Source organism: Trachinotus anak, unplaced genomic scaffold (assembly GCF_046630095.1).
Source record: "Trachinotus anak isolate AG129_WGS33_773 ecotype Australia unplaced genomic scaffold, CSIRO_AGI_Tana_v1 ptg000018l, whole genome shotgun sequence".
Taxonomy (NCBI): domain Eukaryota; kingdom Metazoa; phylum Chordata; class Actinopteri; order Carangiformes; family Carangidae; genus Trachinotus; species Trachinotus anak.
In genome coordinates this window covers 1,145,087-1,156,204 of record NW_027273869.1, presented here as the reverse complement: position 1 = coordinate 1,156,204, position 11,118 = coordinate 1,145,087, and positions in this window count along the sequence as shown.

The following is an 11,118-nucleotide window of genomic DNA, read 5'->3' as shown; positions in this document are numbered from 1 at the left end:
TAAATCATTTGCTACTTTCACCTTCATTTATTCACAGATGATCCTAAGCAGCAGGGAAGACGTACTTTCATTTTATGTGTATTGGAACAAAATAATGAAATGTTTCGCTTTCATACATTTTTGCAGTTCTTGGACTGAACCCACTGCACTTTGCTGAGACAACAGACATGACAGCCACTGGTGGTCCATACATATGAACATGTTGTTCCCTGCATCCCCCTGCTGACGCTGCACACATGCACACATGATGATGATGATGATGATGATGATGATGATGGCAGTGGTAATACAGGCTGGTACCCAATAGGATGCTGCTGTCGTGCCTCCCTCCTCATCCAATGGGATGAGAGGATGCTGATCCCTTAAAGGCGCCCACAGCTGTGGCTCTGTGCGTGGGGGGGGGGGGGGGGGGGGGGGGGCTAGAGAGGTCATAGCATGCGAGAGTGAAGAGAGTGAGGAAGGGATTAGATTGGGCAGTGGAAGAAGGTGGGACTAACATGCTGTTACATAACACCCAGCCCCCCCTGCAGCCTTCTCTCTCTTTCCCTCAGTCTGTCAGTCTGCCCTGCTCTGTTTCTGTACCTCTGACATGCAAACGTCCTCAGTGGCTCCTTACAGCACTCTGTATAAACAGTCCTCATGTTTGTCTTAGTGATGAGTAAACAGGCTGCTTCATCCTTGAGGCTTCTGGACTGGTTTAAAGAAGGAACAAGGTTTTTTGGGATAAAAAAAATCAGTTGTGGCTGCAACCAATATGGATGCCAACATTTTCAAGTTCCAGTTCACAGTGTTCAGGCCCAAGGTAACCTCCAGGGACTTCACTCTAAGGGCTAAAACAGAAGGGAGTCAGGTGCACAGAAGGAGACAAATATCATTAAAGGGAAGAGACACAGATATTATATTCATTTCGCAGACACTGAGTTAAAAATAGAAAGACATCAAATTATAAATACAAATAGAAAAGCACAGTTTTCACCAGCAGACATGTCACAGAGTGTATTTCACATGAAGCTTTGTGGTTGTTCCAGTGCACCAGCTGTAAATTGCATGGTCTGCACAACACCTGCATAATTCTGATTGGACTCCGTCACAACTAAAAAACATTGCTAATTTTTTTTTTATGCCTATTTCTTTTTTATATAATAGGGACATACACACACACACAAATACACACAATTTAATTAAGAATTTAATTCTCCCTCATGTTCTTCCCAAACCAAATAATACAATAATAATAATAATGTTACAATATCCAATCAGACCTTTTCTCTTTAACTTCTAGGGTCACTCCAAAATCAGTTCAATGTTATACTACTTGTTTATTTTTCTGTGGTCACTTTCAAACTAATGATGAGGTCTGTTGCTTGGTATTTTATTTTATCCTTTGTTCTTTGTTGTTTTTTTCAGTTGAATTATGTGGTTGCATGATGGCTGCCCTTTGTAAAGCAGCTCTTTTTAATTCATGCTATATAAAGTACATTATTATCATGAAGCTCAACAAAAATTACCAAAGTAACACGATGTAAAGGAGCACCAAACAGCTTCCTCTGCGTAGCACCTATGCAAAGCTGCACATCATGACTTTGAAGGTTGTATTTCATTTGCTGTAGATAGTAACTTGTTTGGTCTGTGTGTTTCCTGTTGAAACCAGAATACAGAGCTGAACCCCGCTACTCAGTTAGTCAGACGGCTAAATACCTGGGTGATTGTTCTTACTGATGTGGGTGTAAAACCTAAAGCACTTTCTTCACTGAATTTTTGCAAAAGAACAAAATCCATCTTCAGTGACCTTGAAAATGGTCATCACCAAGAAAAGACAGAACTCTTTTCTCAACTTTACTCAGCTCACTTTCTAAGAGTGAAATGAAGATCGCTTTCTTGTCTGTGCGTTGAGGACACAGTTAGAGTCAGAGTGTGGTTTGTCTGACTTACCAGAAAGATGGAGGCCTCTTTCCAAAGTTCAAAAATGCACCTGCCAATACCTATAAAACTCACCGATTAGCATGTTCATGTTTTATTGTCACACAAAAATGTGAAAATAACAATATGATGCTTTAGGGGAGTTATGTTCCATTTCTTGAGCAACAACAGTTTATCCATCTGCCCAGTATTGTGCAGGTTGCCAGTGAGTGCAGGTTTTGGTGTCCCTCTAAAATCACAAACAGTTGTTTTTACATTTCTGTCATGAGATGAGATACAATCTAAGTATTGAGATTTAGGGGTAAAAGAAGGTACTGGTTGTTCCCAGGAGTCTCCTCAATATTAACAATATTAGATAACTGAATCTGACGACTCCTCTATATCCTTGCCATAAGTTGCTGAGGTGATAAAGAAGCTCCTTGGTGGCAAGGTGCCAGCAGTGGATGAGATTGGCACTGAGATGTTGAGGGCTCAGGACACTGTAGGGCTGTCTTGGCTAACATTCCTCTTTAATGTTGCATGGAGACTGCAAGTAGCAGCTCTGGACAGGCAGACTCAGGTGGTGTTTCCCATTTTCAAGAAAGAGGACCAGACAACGTGCTCAAATTATCGATGTATTACACAACTCAGCCTCCCAAGGAAAGCCTATGGCAGGGTACCTCACAGGAGGCTCTGATCGATTGTCAATCCTTGGATGCAGGAGGAGCAATGTGGATTCTGTACTGGTTGTAGAACTGTGGACCAACTCTTTACCCTGGCAAGACTACTTGAGGGGTAATATGAGTTTGTCCATCTAGTCTACATGTGATCTGAGAAGGTGTGCAAAAAGGGATCATGTGGGGGTATTGCAGGAATTCAGGGTTCTGAGGCCGTTACTTCGAGTTATCCGATCCCTCTATAACCAGAGTGAGTGTCAATAATCCTGTTTGTGATTTTCATGGCGAGGATTTTAAAGTATAGCCAGTGGAAGGAGTGTGTCCGGTTTGGAGGCCTCTGAATTTCTTCCCTGCTCTTTGCAGATGATGTGATTCTGTTGGCGTTGTCAGACCAGGACCTTCAACATGCATTCGGGCAGTTTGTGGAAAAGTGTGAGTGGTTGGGATGTCTGCTTCAAGTTAAGGAGTTTAAGTTTCTCAGTTTACGAGTTTTATGAGTGAGGTTAGGATGGAGTACGCGGTAAACTGGGTGTTGTCCCAGACCATTGTGGTGAAGAGGGAGTAGAGGGAGAAGGCAAAGCTATGGATTTACCTGTCAATCTTCATTCCGACCCTCACCTATAGTCATGAGCTTTGGGTAGTGACCAAAAGAATGAGATCGCAGATACAAGTGGCTGAAATGAGTTTCCTCTGCAGGGTGGCTGGGCTCAGCCTTAGAGATAGAGTAAGTACAACACAGAGCAAAACCTGACATCACAAATAGGCCAACATTTTATTCATAACCACACAGACAAAGGCAGAGACACACAATAACACACTTCACATGCACAAGTCTGTCCAGGTTTTCAGATTGACAGGAAGCTTATTCCATTCTTTAAAATCCAGTGACACATTGGATTTTTTACTTTGCTGATACTGTGCTGTCTTTCTTTTGTAAGAGTTACGTTTCAACTAGTTTAGTGAACTCCTCTGTGCCACTTAACCCGCAAGGTCACCACGAGTGTGACTGCAGGCCAACATAGTGTGACTGCTAGGTGTAACAAAACAACTCAACCAATAATGACATAATAATTACATATAGTTATTATGTATATAATGAGAGGTGAGCGGTTGCATGTGTGCTCAGTTATTGAATACAACAAGCTGCAGTCAGTCAGTTGTTACTGTAAACATGAAAGTGAAATGTTAAGTGCCAGTGTTTACACTTTAGTGGTACTATGCAAAGTCAGCATCCTGACAAGGAGCAGCAACACTCAAGCTTCAGGATGCACACAGCTCTCAGACAGCAGGAGCCATCAGTCATAAACCAGCAGGTGGACAAAAGTTCGCATTGTGTTTCTTACAGGGATAAAGTTTAGCAGGGTGAGGGTTCCACTATTAGATAACCTTGTGTAATTATTATGTAATCTTATGACCTTATGTAACTGGAGCTAAGGTGTGAAGTTAGACTTTACAAGTCGAACACAAAATGTCATCAAATGTTCATTCAGTCTAACAACTGTCAGGTAGTAGTTACCAGTTGGGTTCCACTAAATTCTGCACAGAAACCTGGATGCAGAATTTGTCACATCTGCCATACATTTACAAGGGGACATTTATTTTGAAAGCTTTTGGGTTAGGGTTAGAATTTGAATTTACTGCTCACTACCATCTTTGTCAGTTACTGGAGCATTAAAACCCTTAGTAGGGCAAAGAAGACAGTGACAGATGTGCTGGGGCTTGTTGGTTAACTCCTTTTTGGGTACACTCTCAGTGCAATGTGTATAATGTTTCTATTGTAGGAATACTACCTGTCCCCAGATTTGCAGAAAAAAGATAGATAAAAATAAACAGAAGGAACTGATAGGCTGAAACACCTGTTAATCAAAGAAACACCTCCCAAAACAAACTTTAATATCTCCTCAGGGCAACAACGATCTTCAAAATCACCACCATAGTAGGCTATTTAAAGAAGTGACAGTAACTGTTTTCTTTAAGGGTCAGCTAATCAGTATTCTTTAACCCTTATGAACCAAATATGTAACTGCAAAATGTGACTGTGTCACTCACAGTGATGAACACACAGAGAATTAACTGTGCTTTTCTCTCGGGTCTATGGGGCTTTTTAGCCTCATTTAGATAACTGTTTTGTTTTTACAGCACATTTACTCTACGCTTCAGTCTAACTGGTCTCATCAGCCATCAGACAGCTGTCGTCCGTGAAAAAGTTCTGATAAAGCGTACACTGTATACAACCTGCTGAGCACCAAACAGCAGACAGACACAATGAGAGACCAGCTTGTGAACATAGAAGAGCGACCAAAGAACTAGATATTTGTAGTAGACAACTGTCCCACTTTCCACCTCATTTACAACGTCCGGGCATTAGATGAGAAGAGACGGGGGCTGTCCCCCTCTCTGGATCTGGATCTATAACCCATAAATTATTCAGAATTAGCTAATTTGATGGAGTGTTTCTATTTTAGCCAGCCCAGCTTTATTAGCCTTTACAGAACTGGTCACATGATGCTACTCAGCCAATCACTGCAACTGGAGTCAGTGGGACTGGAGGCAACAGTCTGAAGTAAGAGGGGAAAGTTCTGGAGTGGGATATAAGGAGGTGTTAAATCTGTTCATGAGTTCAGATGTGTTGAGATTGTTTATTAAAAAAAGGTTGAGAGTCTTCAGACGAGAATGGAGTTAGAAAGAGAAGAAACATGAAATTGTTATGATTTATAATCCCTTCATTCACTTCTCAGCTGTTGTGGCTGCTGCTTTTTTTTTAATTTCATGACAACTCATTTCAGCCTCCTTCAGTTCAGACACAACAAAGGGCTAACTGCAACAACAGATATCAAACTGAATCTTCAAAAAACAGAAATCTCTGAGATTGATTCTCCCTCAAGTTGAAACAAGCTCAGTAGTGTGGTTGTGTAACAGAACTCTGACCCCCCCCCCCCTTACCATCTAACACAGCATGAAAACTAAAAGCACTGGTTGCTGGGGTGTCACACATCTTGGCTGTGAGTCTCCTTAAGCCCATGTGTGTCACATTTATGTGGTACAAACATACATTTTTCCTGCTCAGTCTGTAGTCCAGCTGACATTCCAAGTGAGGCCCCCCCCGCCCCCCCCCCCCCCCGCTCACAGAGACAGCCCAGGCCTAGTGTGGAATGCACTCCTCCCACTGCAAATGACTCAGAATGAGCCGAGCCAGCCCCCAGTTCATGTGACCAGGAACAACAGCTGCTGTTTCAGGGTGACCTCTAAAACTCAGCACAAGGCTGGAAGGACAATAGCGAGATGCATGAATGCACGGATGAATGTTTGCACATGCGTCAAAGCGGTCTCCTCTGTCCCTGTTCCTTCTCCCCGAGGAGTGGTGGAGTCACCGTTCACTTTTCACCTCCTCACTGTAAGAGCCAGACAGCCAAAAAAATGAAATTCATCCAGGAACTTTATTTTTATCATGATTATGTCAAGTGTAAACTAGAGAACAAGTAACATGTAAATATGGGAACAGGCTCGGCTCTGCTCCTTTGACAAGGCTCAATTGACAACTGAGTGAAGCTAGAAACTGCCCAAAGGGCCCAGACCCCCATAGGCCCCAAAAGACCCAGGTCCACTGCATATCAGTTGGATTTGATAATAGAGTTCATTTCAAATGTTCTTGGAATTTACATTACAAAATTTCTCTACCAACCTGAACAGGCCCTGTATTATTATTATATCAGGGCTCTCAGCCCCAGTTTGTGTTTCTCAGCATGATGTCCCAAAACCAGCAGACCTGACAGTCTTTGGAAACCCAGAAGACTGTTTAACAACACTTTAAAAGACATTTTAACCTGTTTCACAAGTTGCGACTCTGTTGACTCTCCAAGTATCCAGAAATGATATGTAGGGGCCCAACAGCAAATTGTGCTCCTAGGCCCCCTCATATCCTAATAGGCCAGTGCAGGGGTGCAGCTTGTGATTGGGCAAGGGAGGCAGCTGGCTGGGAACCCAGGCTGTTCAGCCCCCCCCAAGGGCTGATAGACTTTACTCCACAGCCATGTCTCAAAATGCAGCTCCCTCCTGCTTAAAGAGATATCATGAAGAGAGCAGTGGAAAAATTTCACTTTTGTTAACCCTACAAAATCAAACATAGACAGTAGAGTGAAGTCATTTCAAATAAAAACAATGGGGATCAGTGATTGGTTAGTTGGTGCTGCTGCTCTGTCCCGCCCACTGAACACTGTCAGTCCAGAGCCACATCAGAGCTTCATCAGTGACGGAGAGGAGACAAGGTCTGCCCGGAAACTCTACAAATCCAGTGAGGAAATGGTTAAATGACCAACACAGCTCAGTGCTAAACCTCCTTCCTGTGTTGATGAGCACTGGTCTTACAATGTGGGTTATTTACAATGTGACAACATTAAAGTCATTTAGATCTTTATTTAGGTTTTTATTTTTCTTCATATTTGTTATATGTATTTAAATATATATTAATATTTATATTTTGAACTAAAACTGTAAAACATTTAAAATAAAAAGAAAGAAATTAGATTTTGTACATTTTTGTTGGTGTCAGATTATTTATTACATGATGGTGATAAATGCTGGTTGTTTGCCCAGGGCCCAGCCTGGGTCAGTGCTGTCCTTTCATTCTGTTTTTCTAAAATGATACGATGTGTGTCGTCTATTACTGCATATCAGACAGGGAACACTCCAAAGATTGGGGGGAGGGGAGCCTTTGACCTGCTTCAAGTGAACTAGTTCATACACAAAATAGAGTGAACACACCTGAAGTGCTAGTTACTGATCAGGGCAAAGGTGCTGCTGTCTAGAGAGGGGTTGTATCTCTTCTGTGATCTGGAGGACTCCAGCAGCCTCCTGTGATGCAGCTTGTGGAGATGGGAGCTGATTGGTTCTGTTTTGTTACTGTACAGTGATGCAGGGCTGCCCCGCACAGTGGTCATGCTCCAGACCCCTTGGAGGAGGCCGACCACCCGTTGACCAGACCCTGTCTTTCAACCTGAACTGCTCCCAGAGGTCATTCTCTGTGGGGTACCTTCACCTTTTCTTTCTTTATCCCCCTCAGTCATTTCCTCCCAATCCCAGGATGTGTGCACTCCCAATAAAATAAATGATCTTTCAAAACCAATCGCAGAACACATTTATATAGAGCAAACAGTTGCTTCCAAAAAGAACACTGAGTCTTCAGAGATATCTGGAATCCAAAACAGAATTCACCCCAGAACCAAAGTCCTGTGTACGGCCCGGCTGTGATAAGATAAGATAAGATAAGAACCAACCCAATCACTTCCATAACACAACAATATCAATTTTATCTTTGACAAACTCACATCCTCTTATTTCTTATTGTTGCCTTCACATCAGTCATATTTATTATATTTTTCTCTCTTTTTCTTTTCTTTTCTCTCAGTTTGTTAATTTGCATTGCTAAGTATTAGCCTGATGTGTTAGTGTTTGTGTGTGTGTATCAGAATCAGAATCAAAATCAGGTTTATTGCCAAGTATGTTTTCACATACAAGGAATTTTTTCTGGTGATTGGTGCAGAGCGCACCAAAACACCGAGGCAGCCATCTGCGGCGTATGTATGTATATTCATGTATATTCATGTGTGCATGTTTGTAGATGTTTGTAAGTGAATATTTGTTTGTATTGTAGTTATTTAACTCCTTTCTTATGTATTTATCCTCTTTTCTTTTTTCGGTCAGTGCCCATCACAAACACGTTTTGATATTTAATGCTTCGCTTTGTGGAACAACCATCGAGAGGAAACATGTCCATCATATCTGGCTGTCCAAGTCATGCATCATGTACATTTAAAACTACAACATCATCTGATCTCATTCATCTTTTTTTTATCATTTTGATTCCAGCAGTGGAATAAAAATATTACAGAGCTGCTGATTGTGTCCACTTCATTCATTGTGACTGTGGTTCTGCTTCATGAAATGCTGGAGAAAGTGCAGATGCTGCATGCTGTTGAAAAAAGGAGCAATAACACACTCACATCTCTGAAGACTTTTCTTATTGCTGCCACATCTGCTTCTCTAAACTGACAGATTAGGACCTGAGAGCTACTTGACTGAAATGAAGAAAGTATTGTAAAGCACCTGATGTCCTCTGCATATGGCATATTTTTTATAATAAAAAGGGGAAAGAGAAAAAGTTGAAGACCCGCCCAGCTCTCTGAAAAAAGTCAGACTATCCTCTTCTCAAAAAATAATATAATAACCCCCTATTGTTCTGCCTCACTACTCTACTCTCCCCTATTCATTTTAATATTTTAATAAAAAACAAATGTATATTGTCAGAGTCCACACACTTGCAGGTGTATTGTGGCTGAGAATGATCTGAGCGCGGTCAACATTTCCTAATAATAATGATCACGACCATAATACCTGCAAAATACAGCATGTTGTTTTAGAAATAAATCATTCAGCCTCAGAGGTGAGGACAAATCCAGTGAAACGCCATTAAAGCTGGAGGTTGGCGGGGTGGTTGGTGTGTAATGTCTCATTCTGCCTGTCTAGACTTGGCACAGTGCGATGGAAACACAGTTTGTATTGAACCTGATGATAAAAGCTGAAGACTAACGCCCCTGATGGAGCTCACAGCTGTTTCCATCAGCTGTCAGATGTGCTGGAGATGGAGCATTAAAACAGGCCATGGATCCTGTTCAAGTTGTGTGGAAGTCAGCAGCTAGAACAATGCTAGCAGGGGGGCAGACAGGATATGGAGCTAATAAGTGGACTGCACATATTTTCAGGTTATCAGTGAATGCGGAAATGACGGCTGATAAAAACCCAAAAAGAGGATCTGTGCTAACGGAGCTCTGGGAAACCTTTTTATCTCTCGTATTGCTGATGTTTTATTCCACGAGACCACAGTGACATTATGATCTCACAAACACGGAACACATAAATGGACCCCATTTCCCATGACCCCTTGCAACCTCAGCCTGTGAGCAGGCTCTGGTAGGTGCAGACAAACTAACAGGAGAGGACAGAGGAAAGCAGTATCGTAACACCTGCCAATTTCATCAGCAAACAAATGGATTCTAATGACAGCTGCAGCACATCTGTAAAATGTGAGGGAGCTCATCCCCCGTCTGTCAATGTGTGAGTCACTCCAACACACACACATACACACACCTTCCTCCACCATCAACATCAGTGGTGGTATAATACAACACAGGCTGGATGGTACAGTGGATGTGTGCAAATCAAAAATAGTGACTGGATGCCTGAGGCGGCGCAGCTCCTCTTAAATAAAGGTTTGTTGGTTCTTCTTAACTCTACACCTGCTTTATTCTTTGAGGACATGTATTTCTAGAGAACATGCTGAAATGAAATATTCTGGTCAAATCAAGGTTTTTAAACCCAGAGTACAGACAGAAAGAACATAATAAGAGTAAGTGAGCCAACAGTAAAGAGATGGTAAACTTTGGTCCATCTCAACCAGCTACAGCAGTGAAGTGCTGCTCACACGTGAATGTGTCAGTAATAACCCTGTACACATGTCGAGTACTTTTACTCTTAAATACTTGAAGTTAATTTGCTGTACTTTTACAGAATCAAAATTGCATCAGAGTGAAGTCAGAGTGGAGTAAGGCCGCCCTCTAGTGGTGGAAAACGACCTGTGAGAACAGGCTCCTCTTGTGGCCCAGTGGCCTGACGCTTCACAAAGAGCCGTACCACTGAGCTTCAGCTGTCACCTACAAATCATTTATACTTTACATTCTGCAACAACACACTGCAACACACTGTGCCCCACTGTTCCCCTACAGCTGGTAACACACAAAGATATGCAGTAATGCACCGACAGAGAAGGGAAAATATGAATGTTAACATAGGTTTCACATTTTGGAGTAAATCAGCTGGTGAGGAGTTTTGCACGCAACACATTTGTTAAACCTCAAGGACACAGTGTGTTTCTGAGAGTCACACTGAATTGAAACCATAAGGACATGAACACCCAAAGACGGCCTGCTGGACAAAACTAGACATTTTTATGGCAACAGCATCCTTCCATCATAAATGATCACTGCAGCATCATCAGCTCCATGACCACAACACCCTGCAGATAAGTCAGACTGGATTCATGCCTAACCATTGCATATCTGGCCACATCTGGACCACTCTCATTCACACATGTGCACCAGAACAAAAATAAAATGTATTCATGTTTTGTAGATTTCAAAAAGGCCTTGGACTCCACTTGTCAATAAGGGCTCCTAAAACAGGAAACAACTGAAGCAGGTACTTCAGTGTGGGCTGAGACAAGGCCACAATCTGAGCCCACTCCTCTTCAATATATAAATACAGATCAACTTCAAAAGCACGGCCCCTGGTGTTCTCCTGCCCCTCTTCAGACAGAGGGCTCACAGCAGAGCCCAGACATCCTCAGGTAAACATGGGCACTGTCAACATGATGAGTATTAAGCTTTCATGACAACCCTGTTGTGAGGAGCAGGACTGGAGGAGCTGTCTCAGCTTCATCACAGGTTATACAGACGACTGAGCTCAGGTGGCGCCTGCAGCAGGACCCAGG